Here is an 8,938-nt window from a genome sequence, read left to right on the forward strand (position 1 = left end):
AACAGAAGATTGAGACGATTTTTGATTTAAAAATTTGAGTGCCAGGAATATTTTACTGAATATGATTCTTTAGGGACCAAAGAACAGTATGACTTTTAAAACGTAATTTTTCAGTACATTTATAGTCTGAAATAAAATAAAATATATTGATTTATATATTTAATTGCTTAGCTAAAAACTGAAAATTAAAGAATTTCTTATTAAACAATTCTTTGAATTATAGCATAAATTATAAAAAAAGTATACTGTAGTGCATTTAGTATGCATTTAAGTGCATTTAAGATTTGTTTTTTATACTCATTTTTTTTAAAAAAATATTTGAATTCAACAAAAAATTCTTATATTAATTGAAAATTAATCCTTACTGTTTTAATTTAAAATTCAAATTTTGCGGAAGCTGATAAAAAATTCTAGAAATGCATAACACATTAAACAGAACAGCTTAAGGCTGTCATAACAGAATAAGTTATATATCTATCAAAATTTCAAATTTAAAAATAATTTGCCGAAGAATGTACTAAAAGACTAAGTTATATAAAGCATTTAATTTGAAATTCTTGAAAGTATCAAACCTAGCGAATTAGATGGTCGTCAAAGGCGACTAGTAAGTAATGAAAGCTAGATATTACAATGGGAATAAATAAAAATCACAAATAATGTAAAATAAAAAATTACGCTAGAGAAAATAGTTGAAAACAATTTTAAAAAGTCTTATTTGCCGATAGCGCGCAGCGAATATGTGTGCACCCATTGAGACATTATTTTCATTTTATTAACTAGTGCAATGTATGCACATAACAACGCCATTAATCTCACAAAACAGTAACTTCATTTTCGTTTAAAAATGAATTCTAGAAAAAAGTTCACCTTTGATCAGAAAACACAAAGCAACTGCTTTAAGCATAAATATAATCATCACTTATGGAATTGGTAAATTTTGAGCAAAACAAAATGTCTAAACTTTTTCAAAAAATTGTTAATGACCCATTTTGGGAATAAGAAAGTTTAGTACCGTATTTATGCGCTGTTAATAATTATCTTTATTTATTCGGAAGAGATTTTCAGATTTCAAAATTTCTAATTCTTATTTACCAAATCGAATAATTGGTGTATTAATGACTTATAAAGTTTATTCAAAAGAAACTATTAAAACTCTGTTAACAATCTATTCATAAAATCGATTTTCAAAACTGTTTATAGTAATACAAAATTAAATCTACTATTAATCAATAATTTATTTATTATAGACTATTTACATTTTCATTTTTCTCAAGAATTTTCTCTCCATCATTCCTGGCATTTTTCTTATTTCATCAATCAGGCTATTTTATTGTATTTAAAATCTTATTTGTACCAAAATATGTTTTGTAATATCTCATTATCAATGCATTAATCATTTCCTCTCATTTAGCAAATGTATGTTTGCACATTCTTTGACTGTTTTTTAGAAAATCTTCGCCCATAAATTCAGCTGGCCGATCATCTTTAACGAACTACGCGCACGCCACGGTATTCAATTAACCACACTTAACGAATGGGAGAGGTTATGGCGAATTATTAATTTTAATTAAAAACTTTGATTAATTAAATTTTATTAAAAGCTTAAAAGAAAAATATTTTAGAAAAAAATACTCTTATTTCATAGAAAAGTGTCGAATATGATTCACAGAAAAAGTAGCCGGAATGATATTTGCATCGAATTAAATTTACAGAATTCTCCAAGTAGGACCAACTGCCATCTTATTTTCATACCAGCTGAATTAAATTTATTCATGGGTTTGTTTTTAATAGTATTTTTCCAATGATGATTGGAACTCAGCTATCAATGGTTTTAATTTTTCATGTACAAGAAGTAAAACTTTATTGAACTTAAGGACTCTTTAGCGAATATACAATGACAAATAGAATGTTTTAATGTCATCAGGTTAGAGCAGGTTAAGTTATATTATTAATTTCAAAAAAGAATCCGATGTTATGGTCAATCATTCTGTATTGTAGGCAAATGAATTGATGAGCCAGGAAAGCTTTACTATTCACACTCAGGAATATCAACGATTTTGATAACGGTTAATCAAATCTTTTTAAACAATCTGCTTCCAAAATCAGTCAAGAGATATGTGCAATAACAAAATTCCAGGAAAATAACTGCCGTAAGTTGAATTATAACCGCACTGTAAATTCCAATAATTAATGTTTACACTTTACAAAACGAAATTAGTGCTCCGTACATATACACGTTTATTTAAATTTATTTAAGAAACTGGGGGAAAGCATAATATGCAATACTAGAATCTATTAAACATTTAAATTTAAATTTGAAATCATAAACAAATAAGCGGCTTAATCCTTTGGCTTAATCCGGCTTTAATCCATTAACCGTAACAGGAAGATGTTTAAGTTTCCCATATAACTGTTTGGTTTCACCCACCTTTCAACTTTATCAACATGCATTATATCAGCATTTGTTAGTCTTAGTGTCTGTGGTAAAATGTGTTCAAGAACAAGATTTCTGTGTCTTCTATTTCTTTTAAATAAGTGTGTTAATACTTGTTGAACTTAAATGGAAACTCCTAAAACGTTGGCTCCCAGCAATTTTTTATAAAGAGGACCGTTAACATCCAACTAACCACTAGTGTAACAAAAAGAATTTCGTAGATTCTACCGTCAATTTCTAATAATTATCTCAAACAATGTATACTTGTTGCATAGTAACAGATAAACATTGCAAGAAAACTGTCTTCATGACGCTGGTATTAACACAATCACTCTACAATTCTCTGATCTACGAAATATTTTTAAGATTCTTTCATCTACATTAAATGTAGTGAAAGTAGATTTACTGTCGAAGTACAAGTCTTATAACAATGATTATCTGAAATTTCCAATGTTCATGTTTTTTTTTTTATAATACAATTCTTCGGTTGTGAGTGTAGAATGTCAAGAGAAAGGAATGAGTTAGGTTAATCACATTGGTGGAAACATCCAAACAGATATTCAAAAACCTTAATCCAATAAAAAATCCAATAAATTTTATTGCATCAAAACAGACATGCAATAAAATTTATTGCTTTAGGCAATAATGTCTGTTGTAATGAAATATGATTCTAATCTTAAAAATTACATTCCTGGATTAAATTCTGTAAGAACCAGCAGCAATGGCATGATTTACAAGAGTCCGTAAGCCACTGGAGTAAATAAATGACTTATAAAGGTGAAAGACATTATTAAGTGACAGAATGAAAGGGAAGTAGACGATTTTTGAAAAAATCTTAAAACAGTGTATATTTTGAATAAAAAAGGAAAAAAAAAAGATAACAGAATCATAATCAAAAATACTAATATTTGTAATCAAACACCATTGATGTAATTAATTTTACATAAAGTACCTATTTTATACATTAGAGAACAAGAGCATTATCAAAAGCAGAAGCCAAATTGGTCCAAAAATAAACATACCTGGTATTTAAAATGATGGCTTTGGTTTCCACAAAATAAAGCATATATAAAAATCCGGATCAGTATTTGTAAAAAACATGGAATTCCTACTTAAACCAACAACGGTTTAAGCATGCTACGGCTTTGAAACAAAACAAGCATTTTTATTTACAAAATGCACAGAACCAATGTATTCGAAAACAGTTCTTAGAACGGAATAAATATAAAAAGAAGAAGTTGAAGTAATTGGACTCAAAAAATACTGATTACCTGCCATCTAAATGGCATAGTTGATAGTAATGATTTGCTACTCGTATTTCTGAAAAAAAAATTGTATCTTATTAAAATCGTTTGTTTAAAATAATAATTATGAATATTATTATGTCTTTAAATCAGTGTGGCTTCTTTCTAGAGCATAGATTGCTCTTTAATTTTCAAACGAATCTAAATAAGGAATACTTTTTTAAAGAAGAATCAATTCCTTGATTAACTCATACGAATATACTTATATGTTTATCAAATAATTTTATATATTGTAGAGATTTTTGTACTTCAATTATAATCTTTAATGTTTTAGCTCATATTATGAACTGAAAAGCTGCCAATGGTAAGTTTCAGTACAAAATTTCATATAAGTTCTGCAGAGAAATAAAATTCCTGATGCATGCATATATATGAAAACAAATGATAAGGTTATGAAAAATAAGGACTGTGGATTCAAGATCTAAATTATTGTATATTGAAAAGGGATTAATGATGAATCAGTCATTGATAGTAAATCTTTGATATCTTGACGAGACACCCGATTTAGAAAACGAGGCTTACGGATTGAGTAATACTCAAATAATTGTTAAAGCATATAATTTGTAGCTTATAAAAGAATATATTTAACGGAAATATTCCGAAAATTTTCCTGCATACTCTAATAAATGCACTATTGTATTATTAAATGTATGATACTAACAGACAATAGCTTAAAAAAAACTCGATTTTTTTGTCAACTAAACACTGGGATGCATTAAATGCATAATTACCAGAACACAGAATGAGTATTTTGGATAATTTTTTTGACCGAAGAAAGGTGTTAAAACTCAAATTTGGCAGAGATATATAATTATAGTCATAAAAATGCATACCGAATTTCATTTTTTTTAATCATTGTATTTATTACATGCTTGAATAAAGATTGAGAAAAGGTCAAATATTGATGAATTTGGTTCCAAATTTGATATGTTTGACATTTGGCATTTTTGATGTTAAATCCGTGTACCAAATTTTAACCATTTGGTTTCTTAATTTTATAATTACCGCTTTAGCTATATCTAGATAGCCGAGCAAAAAGATTTCCTCTGGATGGATTTCGTTCAAAATTTGATAGAAATCTTTAAATTTTGTTTAAAGATCACATAACAGTTTTCATCCTTTTAGCGTAAAACGAATTTTAGTAATTGCGTTTGCACAAATACAGGTAGGCATTATTCCAACATTGCGGTTTTTGAACTGAGATCCGAAAGGCGAGAATTTTTCTAAACCTCGAGGTCGAATTTTTTGACGATTACAATATTTTATTTTTGTACACTCGTCTACAAAAGAACAAAATTAAAGATAAGATCATTAGGTAAAAAAAAATTCTGCAGCTACTTTAACCCTTTAAAGGGCCATTTTTTTCTAGTCATATTATGTTAAAATATTTTTAGACTTGACATTAGAATAAGAAAAGGGATTCATTTAGCTTATTAGATCAATTTAATTTGATTAATTAATTAATTTGATTAATTAATAATTAAGTAAGAAATCAAGACACATCATTTTGATTCAGATAAAGAACTGAAGCATCTAAATTTCTGACTTACTAAAAAAATTTGTCAGGACTTATGCTAACCTACATAATTTCATACAAAGATGGATAAATTTGGTGGGAAGCATACTTCCCACGGCCCTAGAAAGGGTTAAAAAATTAGTTAGTTTTGCTTAACAAAGTGAAAGAAATACAATATCATTATGTTACAATAACAAGTGCATTGGTTCCAGGATATCACAAAATTATATACGTTTTATTTTATATAGTTGTATGCACATTTTTATTTCATGTAATTTTAATTTATTTTTTCAACTATAATAAATTAGTGTGTATATATATTTATTTATTTAAAAATTCTAGGAAAATAAAAGAAGTTATTGGTATAGGATGAACATTTATCCTTTTCTAAACATTATGATAAAAAATGCGTAAACGATTCAGATTTTTTTCTGGAAACATAATACGCATTGAATTTCCGATTTTAAATGGTTTAATAAAAAAGAACCTAAATCTCAAAGAAACCTGAATCCCTTAAGCAATTAATGCGCAAAAAAAAAAATTCTACTGCTCGATCCGTTGGGATGTAAAAAGGCGACAACCATATTCGCGAATTCTCATACTACTTGTATAATGTCGGTACGAATTTCTATTATGAAACACTTTCAAAGACTAGCTTTTTGAATATGGGAAAAAGACATTCCGACAAAATCGACAAATTCCTTTTAAAAACCTTTTTTTCATTTTCATTTTTTTTTTCAATAGAAAATCCCAGAAGTACGCGGAAAGCGATTTGGAAAAATAATTCCTATCGTGTTCTGTGACTTTGAGATATCGAATTTCTGATTCTAAATGAAAATTTCTCCAAAACTCGGCCAAAACATTTCGATTTAACAATTTAAGAGTATTTTTCAATGAGTGGGAAACTCGATATAAGTGCATATATTTATTCTGAATTTATTCTGAAAATATATTTATTTTTAATCATCCACAATTTCCCAGTGACAGTTTTATATAATTCTGTAGCATAACATTTTTGTGCTTACTTTCGTTGTGTAATAATGAGAACTGTTTATGCATTTTAGATTTCTTCTTTTTAATGATTAGGCTGAAATATTTGGTATTTATATATTACGGTAAATATGCTGGCGAAATTTGGCGATTTTTATCTTGGGAATATAAAAAATAATGAAATCGAATTACAGAATTATTCACATCTTGGCGCATGATTGCGGTATTAACAAATATACAAACTTGGAAAAATATTTACAATTTTATAACCAAGAAAACATAAAGTTGTGTGTATAAATTTGTTATTATTCGCTTTTACATTTGCACGAATAGAGAGAGCAACCGATTGTTATCCTTTGACGAATGTTACTCAGAAAATTTCAAATATATCTTCAAATCATCCTGTGATACAGATGTGTGTTATTTTTTAAATACTTTTTCAGATTTAAAATATTAGCTTTAATCTATTATTAAAGCGTAAATCAAATTACATTTTTGTAACAAGAGACATTACTTTTAGAATTCAAATAATTTTCATTATCTTATGATTTTTTTAAAATTATTATTATACCAAAAAGATTACATTGAGGATTTACTCAACCCAATTGTGAAATAAGTGTAAAAAAAGTTTTAAAAAAGTAACAAAAAAGTTAAAATCACTAATAAAAGAAATATATAAAAAAGAATAAATTTAAAAACAAATTAATGTTATAATAGCTTCAGAATTTCTAATGTAGTTATAGATCTTTTTATAATCAAACATGCTCTAATTTTACATTACGCATTTGTTATTGGTATGAATAAACATGGTGTTTTATTCTGAAAAGTTTTATTTAAATTAGTATAATTGAATATCATAAAAAGCATGAAAAATTGTTAAAAATACTTTATACTCAAAACTTAAACTTGATCATTTTATTTTTTAAAAATTTATTCGTTAAATTCTATATGCAAAATATGAAAACGTATAATTCTAGGTTTTATATCAGCGATATCTAGCAATATAATACTAAATTTTCAAGAGAAATCTCAGAAACATTATTTTTCTTACATTCTCTGTAGGGAAAAAATTCGCAAAGACTTCAGCCATGGCCACCGTAAAAATTACGACAATTTTAATTTTATTCAAAAATTCACACCTCTTAAATACGTGATTTATGGTCATTATCCCCCCCCCCCCTCCCAATTCCCAGATAAATAACAAAATAAAACTGCTTCCAAAGCATCAATAATTAACTTATTTAAGAGTATACATTTTCTTCGCCATCGTGTTAAAATAGATAAATAAGAAATATGTTCTATGTACAAATATAATTAAAAATGGAGTTTTCTTTTGTTGTTCATCAAAGTGGATTAAAGAGAACGGGTGGTTACCGTGGTAACTAATTCTTATTTACATTCCTTTTCAAATGAAACAAGAGAGAATGGACGCTCCGAAACCTCCTCCCATTATTTCAAATAAGTGAACTTGCATAATATTAACCGCATGGCATTGGTGAACAGTAGTTAAGAAAGAGTCTAACTGTTTGAGATGTTTGGCGATTTTTTTAGGTTTGGTTTAGTTATGTTAACGTCCCGTTTTAAAGCAACACTAGGGCTATTTTGGGACGGACCTCGTCATTTTGAACCGTGGTCAGATGACGGGGACGAAACCTGAGCTGGCACCCCCCTCTCCACACCACGCCACACCAGAGGGAAGACGTTTGGCCAGGACGTTTAACGTGCACCAGATCTGCTTACACGACGGTTCTTCGGTGGAATCGGGTCTCGAAACTGAAACCCTCAGGTTCCGAAGCCGAGACCTTACCACCAGGCCACCGCGGCCCGGTGATTTTTTTTAGGAGAGGAGATAATTAATCACTGGTTAACGCACAAGTACTTGAAAACTCGAATACGTACTTTGGATGTACTTTGACAAAGAACTATAATTGTATTAGCATGGTCACATACCAAATTTTATATATTTAAGTTATCAACGTAGTACATAATTTGATAAATATATGCACTATAAGTGTGAACCAAATTTCTTTTACCTTAATTGTTACACTTTTGAATTATCGCGTTTATATGCAGTACTGACAGACAGATAGTCCATCCCTAAATCCGAATCTGATACACATCTACGCACTTTATATGCTGATCCAAAATTTATCTATTTAGCTCTCTTCATTTTGTAGTTATTATATTAATTTATATTTAATTAACCTATAGATATACAGACAGACTTTCTCAAATTTCTTTCAAAATGTGATAGAAATATACAAATTTGGTGTAAAGATAATATATCAAATGTCATCCGTTTAGTCCAAAGTGTTTTTGAGTTATTATATCCTCCCCCCCCCAAAAAAAAAATCCCAAAAATGCGTTTTTTGAACACGGTGAATTCTGAAACATAAAGATACATCGAAATATCGAGTTTTATTTATTTATTTTTTTGACGATCACAATACTTTCGTTTTGTATATTTCGTATAAAATAAATTAAAAGTGTATGATATGAATGAAATGAAATACATGAAACAATCTCCTAAATAATTTACAAACATATGAGAATGAAAGCGATATGGCTATAAATATCAAGTTAGAAATTTGTTTTAAAAATCTTTAGAATATATATCATACAATATGTAGAAAACGAACTTTGCTCGGTTTTCCTTTTCTAGGTACGTTTATATATATATATATATATATATAT

At 28.0% G+C, this 8,938-nt stretch overlaps 1 long non-coding RNA gene across 1 annotated transcript in view; it reads right to left on the minus strand.

Annotated features, from left to right (window-relative positions):
• LOC129972730 (uncharacterized) overlaps positions 1–3,571 on the minus strand; it is a 105,221-nt gene extending 101,650 nt beyond the window's left edge. Inside the window, exon 1 of the long non-coding RNA XR_008784888.1 lies at positions 3,457–3,571. This is a non-coding gene — a long non-coding RNA (uncharacterized LOC129972730). The remainder of the gene's footprint in view (positions 1–3,456) is intronic.
• Positions 3,572–8,938: the final 5,367 nt, after the last annotated feature.

Source organism: Argiope bruennichi, chromosome 6, assembly GCF_947563725.1.
Source record: "Argiope bruennichi chromosome 6, qqArgBrue1.1, whole genome shotgun sequence".
Lineage (NCBI taxonomy): Eukaryota > Metazoa > Arthropoda > Arachnida > Araneae > Araneidae > Argiope > Argiope bruennichi.